This window comes from Ictidomys tridecemlineatus, chromosome 1 (genome assembly GCF_052094955.1).
Source record: "Ictidomys tridecemlineatus isolate mIctTri1 chromosome 1, mIctTri1.hap1, whole genome shotgun sequence".
Taxonomy (NCBI): domain Eukaryota; kingdom Metazoa; phylum Chordata; class Mammalia; order Rodentia; family Sciuridae; genus Ictidomys; species Ictidomys tridecemlineatus.
Window position 1 is genome coordinate 236,498,291 of NC_135477.1, and position 12,036 is coordinate 236,510,326.

Sequence of the window (12,036 nt, forward strand, 5' to 3'; positions counted from 1 at the left end):
AGCAAATGCAATTTATATTATAGTTTCATACTTTAGATGCAGCAGTTTCACTAAGGAGTAAACTCAAATGTAAGAAAATTAAATGATCAGTCAACAGATGGACTAATCAATTATTATGAATAATATAAAAGGCTTTTTCCTTATTGTCAGTTTGTAATAAAGGAAAATGAAGGGCCCATGACATATTCTGAATAGGCTTCTCCACAAGCCTCTACACGTTGAGGATGACTCTTGTTCTTGTAGTGATAGGGAAACACTGTTTCCTGTTGCACCTGCAACTTTCAAGATAGACTGATGTTTTTACCACATTGAAGTAGAATATGAGAATTTGTTTTTTGTTTTGTTTTGTTTTGTTTTAGTTTGAAAAATTAAAAGTATCAGGTATGGGGCTCCTGCAGCCATGCTGTCTATGTAAAGAATATGTTGACAAACGCTCCTCTCAACCACTTGCTTTAAGATTAACTCTCAAATAGTCATTTTTTTTAAATGAACAGTTCTCCAAAGTCCTCAAGTAGCTGTGTGCATGGTGGGCTATAATGATGGACTCATCAGTCTTCTTATTAGTGAGATGCCTGTTTGATTTACTATGTCTCTTAAAATAATGTGATTTTCTCTCATATGTGGAAACTAGAGAGAAAAAGGGGAAAGAAAGGTGAGGAGGGGATCTCATTTAAATTTAAATATTAGCATAATAGAAGAAAAGGACTAGAGAAGAGAAGGGGACGAAAGGGGGAAATATTGGAGATTATGAGTCAAATTATATCTTATATTGTGTACACATACGAATATGTAACAATATATTCCACCATTATGTGCAACTACAAGGCAACAATAAAAAAATATGGAAAAGGAAACAAAAGAGAATGTGATTTTGGTAATTCTCAGCTCCCTAAAAGGCCAATTTCCAGTGAATTAGACAGTGAAAGTAAAGGGAGATACAGCAGAGGAGAGGAGTTTCTAAAATTGGTCATGAACTATATTGACAAATTTTTATTCAATCTTGGCATCTAAGGAGTTTTTCATGTTGCAAAAGTCACTTTCTGTTACACACTGAATCATCTCCCAGAGTGAAAGCCAAGTTACGAAGGATAGACACTTGTAGTTAAAAATATACTGTCTTTAGAGTGGAGAAGTGGAGAGGGGGAGAAGGATGAGGGAATGAAGAAAAGCTGAAGGTAGAAGACAGAAGGGTCAGCGAAGCTAGAGCAATGGTGAGGTAGGAAAGCTCAAGGAGACCAAGCAACAGGAGAAATGCTCCACCTCAGTTTACTGCAGGAGATGGTCCATGTCTGCTTTCTGCTAACCACCATAAAATCATTGTCAGGGTTTTGGAAAAAATAGGCAATGTTCAATTAAAGTAGACAATTAAAGTCTATGGTAGCCACAAAATGATTTAGAATTCAAGCTAAAGAGAAAGGATAAGAGAAGGGTGCAGAGATCTTTCTTCATAGATTACTTTAAGAAAAAAGAGAAAATAAATGTAACACTTTCAATATTTAAAGCATTGCTGTGGTTCATCTTGGTGGCAGAGCATGGTTTAGCATGGGTGAGGTCCTGGCTTCAACTCCCAGCCCCCTTGCATATTCGTAAATAGTAGCTCATTAATTCATTATATATACATATGCACTGGATAAAAATATGTATTTATTAGTATATTAGTTGATATACTGTATTAGGGTATATGTCACTTAGAACATTTTCATATAAATGCTAAATAAGAAAGACCTGTGATCTTATGAATATGTATGTATGTTTTATAATTATAAAATAATTAGTTATTTTTCAAAATCAGCTTTAAAATACAAATTTTCCAAAACATTTTATTTTTCATAAATAGTTATGTTTCTCCAAACCTAAAATCTGGAGTGGGATTTCATTCTAATGTAGGATTTTCTCAGATATTTCTCATATCAATTGTTTGTCTATATTTTCTTGAAAATTTGGAAAAGTGTAATTTATAATTATGGTCATTGAAACATAATATAAAACATAGGTAAGTGATGTTTTCACTCTGACATAATATTTTGTTACTCCCTGCATATGTCTAAAGATCAATTTCAATGTAAGACTTCCAAAAAACATAGTTTAGTCTCAAGCATAAAATAGAACGATCTCTGGACCCATGTTTAAATAAAGCATTGTAAGATCCCAGAGCCAGAACTTCATCTGTGAAGCAGCAAACCCGAGTTCAGTTCAGGTCAGGGGAGAAAAAAAAATGTCTGTGAAGGTATCTTTATTAAAGGCAAACTGTTGCATGACTATGCTACTGAGTGTGCTATGGAATCTCAAAACTTATCTCCCTCAGTTCTATCATTTGGTTCCTGTGGGTTTTAATATACACATTTCAGTTGAAAAATAATCTCAGAGCACCGTACTGAAATATACTCATTTACAATAATTATTATTACAATTCTTTTAACTATCTAAAATAATAACTATTTCCAAAGTTAAAACTCACTTTTGATTTAAATACCTGTCTCTTATTTAGCTTTTGAAAATTGAATTTAACACAGCCCACAGATCCAAACTAGTGAACTCATCAGATGATGTATGATAATGTTAGATTTAGAGAGATAAGATATAGTCTACTGCTTAGATTTAGAGAGATAAGATATAGATATAAATAACAGAAAATTTGTCATTTTAATGTATGAAAATAACAGTAAGATTTCAAAATATAACTTAATTACTAGAATTTACAATTTATATTTTATAGAACTTCCTAATTTAATCTAAACAAAGTTACTCTTCATGACAAAGAAAAACATGTTTATGTGAAGGTATAATAACATTTTTCATTGCAAATAATTGAATCAGAGAGCCAAATTCTAAATAAAAATATAAAAGTCAGATGAATATCATTTGCATACATAAGCATACATACTGTTAAAATAGTAGACTAATTATTTAGTTTTTAAAATAGTATTTATTTTTCAGAAATACAAACCTGATTCTTCTTAAATACTCCTTTGTTTAAAGAGATAGACTAAAATGAAGACATAGTTAAAATATCAAAATTTCTATTTCTGTTTAAATAGTTAATCTTATTCCAAACGATGCTCAGTATATCATGTATAATTGCTTTATAATGTACAAATCAGTTGTGAAATTAATCTAGAAGGAATAGCATTAACAACAGTATTTATCATTCACAATGTTATTAATTCTTCAGTACATCATATTAATTACAAGGCGATGAGATTCAATCTTAGTATGAAGGCTTTAATACAAAAGAAAATTTTAGTGGAGCAAATTGTTAATTTACTAATACAAACTATAGCAAATGCCTATTGAGCTGATCCTCAAGAAATGTGGTCAAAAAAATTGAGATTCCTGACAAATAAAAAATTATAAGAATTTTATTTTCTGATAAGAATCTAATCTACATTTAAATCTGGGTTGAGGGAACTTTATCATTTTTACTTTCCATAATATTTTCCCCACTCACCAAATGTATGGACAGATATATATATATATATATATATATATATATATTTTTTTATGGGAACTTCAAGAACTGTGAACATATTTGTTTTCTGGATAATGTTTAAAAATCAGTCTATCTGATTCAAATAATTATCTGAGTCAATTATAATACATGGATTATAATTGTGTATAACTTTTAAAAAAAGTTCTGGTAGTACTTTTTTCACTTATTTGTGGTATATCTATAGTTGACCAGAAAAAGAGTGGCATTTTAGTGCCTCTTGTTACAGGATCATAATTATTAAAGGCTTTAAATAATTTATATGTTAAAATAACTGAATTTGCTATCCCTTTTTATTTTCTGGAAATATTTATAGGTAATAGAGATGATATTCTGTCATTTGAACTACAAGTTTTCTTGAATGTTTTATTTGAATCCTTATTAGCATTACAGGTGAAATGATTTAAATTTCTTCTAAATTCTTGTATTATGAAGTGTTCACATAGATGTGAACATTTTGAAAAAAGAAACAAACAAAACCTTCAGGCACTTATAGAAAATTATTACTTTAACCTGTTTTGGTAGAAAAAAATCTAGGAGAAATCTCCCTTTGAGAAGTTTTGGGACTGATGTCCCAGTTTTATCACAGCAGTATGTATTTTTTTTTTTTTGTCATGTCTTTTGACCCAGGAAGTGAATTACGGCCTTATCTACCCATTACCTTATGTTTTTGATGTCTCCCTTGTTACACTACGTGTAGGTATTATTTAATATTCTGTATGACTTCCATAAGATCCTGTTTCACTAAATATGATGGAAAGTTCCATTATCCATTGTATATTCTATTAATAATATATGAAGTTTGGAAAATGTAGCATAATCCAATAACAATTCCATCAGATATATCTGCTTCAACCAGTGCACCTTGGTATATAGTAAGTCTTTAAACTCAAATTTAAATAAATAATTATTAGTTACCAGTATTTTCATTACAACTTGGAATAAGTTTTTGGAATTAAAAAATAAAATAAAATAAATCAACCATGTTCTTCAGAATTGTAGAGCAATCCTCCAAAACTGGATGTGAGGAGCAAACATTTTGAACCATACTTGAGAGCAATCGTATGTTTTGATGTTTCATATCTGTAATGACCAAGAGTCATTTTGTTCTGAAGAGAAATTAAAGACATGAGTGCACTCATTCCTCCTGTAATTGATGTATAATTCACCAAAATAAATAAATAGCAAAAAAAAAAAAACACAAACAAGTAAAACATTCAACATCATTTTAAACAAACATTTGGCATCTCTTATCCTAAAAATCCTACCTCTCATCCTAAAAATAAAATAAATAAAACACAGGGCAACTGACAACCACACCTCATGATGTTTCCATTTTCCCTTCACAGTCAGTAAAAGGCATTACCATGCCTTTTATGTTTGGGAGGTGTTTCCTGGTAGCGCTAATATAAAATCTCCTGGTTAGACTCCAGGGACTGCTTTTATCCAGCACTTTGCATTTCTAATGTGGCTATAAGACCATCACTTACTAGTGCTAAATTTAGGGATAAGCACATCAATGTGTTAGGACAGCAATGAAAAAGTATAAAAGTGCTGTAAGGACACTCTCCTCACTGTGCTCTCCTTACCATATTTTTAATATTGAAGATAATGGTGGTTCTAGGCAGAGAAATGAAGCATCTCATGAGACAAAAGTTTTAGAGGGCCTTTCTAACTACACAGAAGTTATTGCTATCTACCCATCTACCTACCTACCTATGTACTTGTCAGTCATAATCTATTTTTTAAGACTTAAATGTGAGCTGTTATTACATAAGTTTGCCCATTATACATCTATGATTGAATAACTTAGTATATTCAAACCAATCTTTCTAATCCTCAGTTTTTTCATGTGCAAAATCAAAGTTGAAGGTATTTAAAATCCCTTTTCTAATATTCTAGGATTTTATTTCAACCCTTAAATAAGATAACAATATGGGGATTAACAGAATTAACTTAAGATATATTTAAAGATAAAATTCATTTTTAAAAAACAAATGTAAGATACACAGAAGAAATTGCTGTATCATGGGAAACAAGTCTTAAGTGTTGCAATAAAAATGATCATGTTTACAAATACAGCATCATGTGAAATCAAACAAAGCTAACTTTAAACTATGTCTTCTGGTGATATTTAGTATTCTTCCTTCTTCCTTAAAAAAACTTAACTTTAAGTAGATTATTTAGGAAGTAAAAACCCAAGAATCTAACTATAATTTTAGTCACTAATAACTTACCAAAACCCAAACCTACTCTGCATTTGATACTGTTACTGGTTAACTATACATACATAAGTAGATATATCCTGAAATTCAGAAGTATACATGTTTAAAATGTTATATCAAACATTTTTAAAAGTTTCACAATTTACAAATATCAGATTAATTACATTATAGTCAAATGTACACATCAGGGTTCCAAATCAATCTTAGCAAACAAATGATCAGTTACATTGAAGCATCTGTGTTTGTATTAATGTTAAATAATGGTGCATCTAGTCTGTTTCCTTCCATTGAAAATAAGTTACAGTCAATGTTTATTTACAACACATTTTCATGTATCTTCAAATTCTCTGTCATCATAATTCATCCTTTCTCAAATAAATATATTGCCACATTACTCACACAATTTATATTATATAATTTAAAGATACACCAAAGCATTCTGGTTAACTACAGTCATACAGTGTTGAAATATGGTGTGGGAGGATTCATCAGTAACTATTGATGCCTAAAGAGACATTAACAAGAAGAGGGAAAAAAAAAACCTCCATTTTTAAAAACAATCTCAGGTGGTGAATACAGCCCAGAAGAGACACAGCAATGACTAAAGCTTTGTGTGTACAGGGGCTAGGGGAAAGAGCAAGACCATAACCTCTCCATGCAAGGTGACATTCAGAGGAGTTTCTGATCCATACACAGCTTATCAAGTCTATTAACACAGCATTTAAGACATACTTTCAAGATTGGCTTTGAATTGGGATGTGGCTACACATAGGTAGTATATAAGACACTTTTTATTTCAATAATGAAATAAATATAAAACTGCTGACATGACTATGAAAACCATTTCAGATATTTCCTTAATTACCATGGAGTATAATAATGGAAGAAATGTTTTTATTCTTATACAATAGCATTAGCTTATGTAATATTGCTTTATTAGTACTAATTTAACTGGAAGTTAGTGCATTGCTTTTAAATTGATAATACTATTTGCTTTCTCAAACCTTTTCCTGTTTATTACATCTGGAATTAGATTTACTTGTAGCATGCACTTTACCTTATATTTGCTCATTTTTTAAAACACATTAATGTAGATATGATGGCATTTCAACATGTCATTCATATATCTATTAAGTGCTTAGAGTTATTTTTGCACTCTCGATTTGATAAAACTTCAGCTGAACCCATAACATGTTAGGTGAAATGACTGCAAATACATGCTGTTCATGTTATATCCAAATTCTTTGGTGCTATGTGCTGGAAGAGCATGCTATTTCATTTTCTCTTTCAAAGGGTCTATTCATACCTGTATTAACCAGTTTCATAAACAAACATGTTCTGCACTTGACATAACATTGCCTAGGCTATGAGTCAGTGTTGGAATCTGAAAATATGATTCATCTTTTATTGAGTGCAGAATTTTTTTAACCAAATAAGAATATTTAAAATGGGTAACTTCTAATTTCATAGATAATACCAAAGACAACCAATTGCATATTTCTTCCTATATTACAAAGTTACCACTGTTTTTGATGTCACAAAATCACTAATTCTTCTTACTGCATAATATTCTGGAGACTGGTGAAAGAAAATTATAAGTCTCATATATCTACAGCATAAGGTAATAAATAACAACAGATCTCCAGAAAACGACACTGATTTCTCCTCAAATTTTATTACATCCTTACCCAAAAGGTAACCATACAAATAAATGTGAACTTATCTGCTAGTTAGATAATTTTAACTTTCCTTTTATTTCATCTTTGCTACTTAAATATTTTCTGATACCTGTACTCTGTTAACAGTATCTAACTATAAATATTATTGAATTTTGATAATCTAACAGGTAAAATTTGATTCATCAAGCTTTTTTATAAAGATTAGTGAACTTGCAAAGAAATATAATTAACGTGAATTGTATATATTAGAGTGCAGTGGGGAAAAAAGGAACAATACTCCATCAAATCAATGCATTTTCAATGAGCTCAAATATAAAAATGACTAGTTTACTTTTGACACTTTCCCTTTCCTGTGATTTTTTTGTCAAGTCTTCATGACATTTAGATGTATTTGCCAGGGATAGCCAGTAAGCATAATTTAGAATGTTGACACAGGTCAGAACCACAAATATTTGAAGAAACCCCCTTTACCATGTAAAATGCTCACCTGAATCCTGACATCTGATACCCATCTAAATATGATCCATTTTTACTATTTATGTATTATTTCATTTTTAATATTGAGAATAAGAAAGTCACTTGTTATTAAATTACTAATAAAGATACCTTTATGTTTGACAGTACTGAATCAAATTATTTAAACAAAAGTTATGAACATGCTTGAAGTCCATTTCCAATTAATATAATGAGAATATACATAAATACACTAAAATAAGAGGAATTCAAGGCCTCTAATGTAATTTGAAGTTTACTTTTATTTTTAGGATAATATTCTATATGCACATTTTTGACTATAAAGGAACTTGAGTAGATATCAGATTTTCTAAAAGTACAATAAGAAAATAATACATGTTTCATCACTATGCATTTGCATGTCTTATTTAAATACTACAAAATGTATTCTTACCTGCTTCCAAGTGTTGAGAGAGAGAGAGAGAGAGAGAGAGAGAGAGAGAGAGAGAGAGAGAAGCAAAATATAGCAATTGGGAGAAAAGCAATATTTGTACTATTGGATTTTAAGAAAGCAAAAACTGAATAGCTTATATTGTCAAGAAAAGAGTAAAAAACGCATACCTTGTTTAGTAACAGAACTGAGTTTAGCCGTGCTCAGCACCGATAATTCTGTTTCTGCCTCTGTCTCATTCCTTCTCTTCTCTTTTTATAGTATCTTCACAGCTGAATCTTCATGCATCTCAGTGTGCCTCTCTTCAGCATCACTTTTAACTCAGACAGGCAGAAAGCTGAAGCCAAAGGAACTCTCTATCTGATTGGTTTCCATTCCGCGTTTTTGATTAATAAGAGACGTCCCTCAAATAGGAAGATATTACAGCTGATGGCGCTGCAGGGCTCCAGGTTGGGGCTGGGGAAGTGAAGACCTCTTTGGGAACAGTGATTTGCAAGCGAATAAACTGGGAGGGCTCAGAGAGCAGGCTTTAACAAAGACCCCCATAAGAGAAAATAGCCCAGTGTTTTTAGTCCCTGTTAATCAGCTCTGCCTAATCTGTCTGCAATTGGGACAGAGGTCACAGCATGACTGTAACCTGTAAATCATCTGTAGAAATACATGTCATCATGTGGAGAGTGCTGTTATTAAAAAGGAATTTTGTGTATAATCCTTGGAGAATTTACTGCTCCCTATTTGATTCCTGCCAAATTTCCAAGTTTAGTGAAAGGAAGAGAAGGAATTCAGAGTATATTCATCATTGTAATTATAATTTTTTTTAATTTATACCTCTATGAGTTTATAATATAAAATACTCTTTCAGAAAAAGTCATTTAAAAACATCTCATTAGTGGCGTCTGGGACATGTTGTTTTTCAGTAACGAGAACAGTTTAAAGTATAGTTTCAGATTTCTGGAACACTTTTTTTTTTTTTTAACTTATTAATGCAGTTGGGGGATTTTCACTTTCCCTGGAAATGTCTAAAAATAATGATGACCTTGGCGCATCACAAAACTTCACAGTCCACCTGTAGAGTCCCTGCTGCACACTGTACAACTCTTAACTCGGGTAAGCCGGAAAGTCCAATCCTGCTTCAGAAGGGAAGTCTCTTCAGTACTTCTGGAAATGGCACAATAAGAAAGATATTGATTAGTAGATAAATCCTTCTGAAGAGAAGTTCTAGTAATAGTTGTATGAAATGCACAGAGGGAATATGGCTCACTTTATAACGGCTCGTTAAGTATCAGTAAGTAAATAACTTAAGTGCCAAAAAATATCAATATCCTATTTGATGCTTCAAAGGAAAACAGACAACAGAAAAAAAAAATAATGAAATTTTCACTTTTTTTTTTTCAATAGTGACTCTTACCCATGAGTGAAAATAATAAAGCTGCCTATCTGAAGTTTGTGCATTATGGAAATTTATTTCTGAGAAGGGAAAATAAATGCTTAGAAAAATGAAACTTTACCTTGCCCAAAATAAATTGTGACATCACTAATGCATGGTGATAAAACTTGGAGTTCCTAGTTATGAAATGATTGTGTGTTTTAAATACAGAAGGTGAGCATAAAAGCATGTTTGAATTTGTTCATCTGCAAATGATGGCAGATAAGAAGGAAAAACTTCATTCACATTTCCGAATTTAGAAAATCCAAGTGGTTAAGACAGCTTAGTGAATTCTTCATGGAGGCTGAGTATTTTCTTGAGGCAAAAAACTTAATTTAAAATTCTCAAGACTCCTTCAGACTTATTTCTTTGAGGTTTACTTGTTTCTTTAAATAAAACTACATATTATAGAGACCTTTGTGTTAATTCTGAGATAAAGTGATATATGTAAAGTGAGGGGAAAGGGACCAAACAAAATATTTTATCATAGCCTTAAAGTAAATATTCACAAGTAAGAGCTTTAAATCTTTGATATTGCACACATTTAATTTCCCACTGAAATCCAACTACAGGGAAACACTGTTTTGCCTGAAATCCCACAGAGCAGTCTATAACCTGATTTAAAGTTATTTTTACTAATCATGGAAAATGGTAGGGACAACTCTTACTAAATGAAAGTCTTCTGCGTTTCTCTGTGAGAGTACTCTGAAAATGGATGACTTTAACCTTTGAATTATCATTTTTTTTAATATTGTGCACAGTTCCATGTACATTTTCAATAATGAGTAGCACTCTGTCTTCTAAGTTTGTGCATATGTGTATTTGTGTGTGTGTGTGTGTGTGTGTGTGTGTGTGTGTGTGTGTGTGTGGTGCTGGGGATCAAACCCTAGTCCTGGAGCATGCTCAGGAAGCACTCTTTCACTGAGCTATACACCTAGACTGAAACCAGTTTTGAATACTTGGAATGATGAATATTAATCATGGTAAACAGGTTTGCACAAGTATTAGTCATCATCATTTTTATAGGAATAGGAATATATTTTCTCTTATATGTTAAACTCAAAAATTCACTAACAGTAAATGTAAAATGCTATCTGAAATCTTTCAAGATTAGTATGAGTTAACAATTTTATTAATTATCTAGCACATTAAGGATATTACTTTACTGCAAAAAAAATTTTATGCATTTTTTCTTTTCATTTAATGCATCTTCATACTTAAGTTTTCCATTTATTTAATTATATCCAAACTAATGTACCCCTGCCACATGGACAATTCCATTTTTAAAAAATTTTATTACTATAACTATAATTCTATTATATAATAATCCTTTTACAAATTATTGAGAAAGAAATATTAAAGTAAAATTGACACAGCACTAGCTCATCTTTTTATTAAAATATAAAATAAAAAGAATGAGCACTTGGCCATATTTTTTTTCTACAGTGGTGAAATGGATTCATAAAACTATGTGCATTATTTTGAGGCCACTTTTAGACAGAAGCCCCTTGTGTGATTATGTCACTCAAAAGATCTAAGACCCTTGCTCATGGTGAGTCATGCTCACTCCTCCCCATATAAATCTAGAATGTTTTGCACAACAGTTTTTGCAAGGTATTAGTTTTGTTTGTTTGGTATAAGAGATTAAACTCAGGGGCACTCAACCACTGAGTCACATCCTCACCCCTAGTTTGTATTTTATTTAGAGACAGGGTCTCACTGAGTTGCTAAGCACCTTGCCATTGCTGAGACTGGCACTGAACCCGCGATTCTCCTGCTTCAGCCTCCCAAGCTGCTGGGATTACAGGTGTATGCCATCACATCCAGCTTGCATGATACTATTTTGAACATATAAAATCAGACCTTAAAATCAAAGGGCTTGGAGTCCGGGCTGCAGCTCAGTAGTACAGTGCTTGCCTTGCATGCGTGAGGCACTGGGTTCAATCTTCGATACCACATAAAAATAAATTAAAAATAAAGATATTTTTAAAAAACCAAAGGGCTTGCTCCTGCAAACTTAAGATTAAATTTTAATTAGGAATTGAGCAGAAATTATAAATTTTCTCCTATTTCCTAATAAAAATTAAATGTTAATTCCATCACTCTTCACACCCTACATATAATTGTCCATGTAAGGCACTTAGTGTCTTCAATCATCTCTCATAATCATGGTTCTTAATACTACGTGGTTTGTTGTTTCTTCAAATCTCATTGGAATCCTCTCAGACCAATGTCACCCACTAATTGGCCTTTTTCTGCTATCACAAAATCTCCTGCGTCTTTTGGATTTCTAAATGTATTTCTCTAAGCTCCCT

The 12,036-nt window shown here is 31.7% G+C and overlaps 1 protein-coding gene across 3 annotated transcripts in view; it reads right to left on the reverse strand.

The window, feature by feature from the left end:
• The window catches only part of Cdh9 (cadherin 9), a 167,908-nt gene extending 159,018 nt beyond the window's left edge, over positions 1 to 8,890 (reverse strand). For 2 of the 3 annotated variants that reach the window (XM_005341392.4, XM_078016929.1), the window contains exon 1: positions 8,466 to 8,889. The gene's annotated coding sequence lies outside the window, so the exon portion shown is untranslated. Of the gene's footprint in view, positions 1 to 8,465 lie in introns of all 3 variants that reach the window. The other variant, XM_078016931.1, reaches the window with a different exon arrangement.
• Positions 8,891 to 12,036: the final 3,146 nt, after the last annotated feature.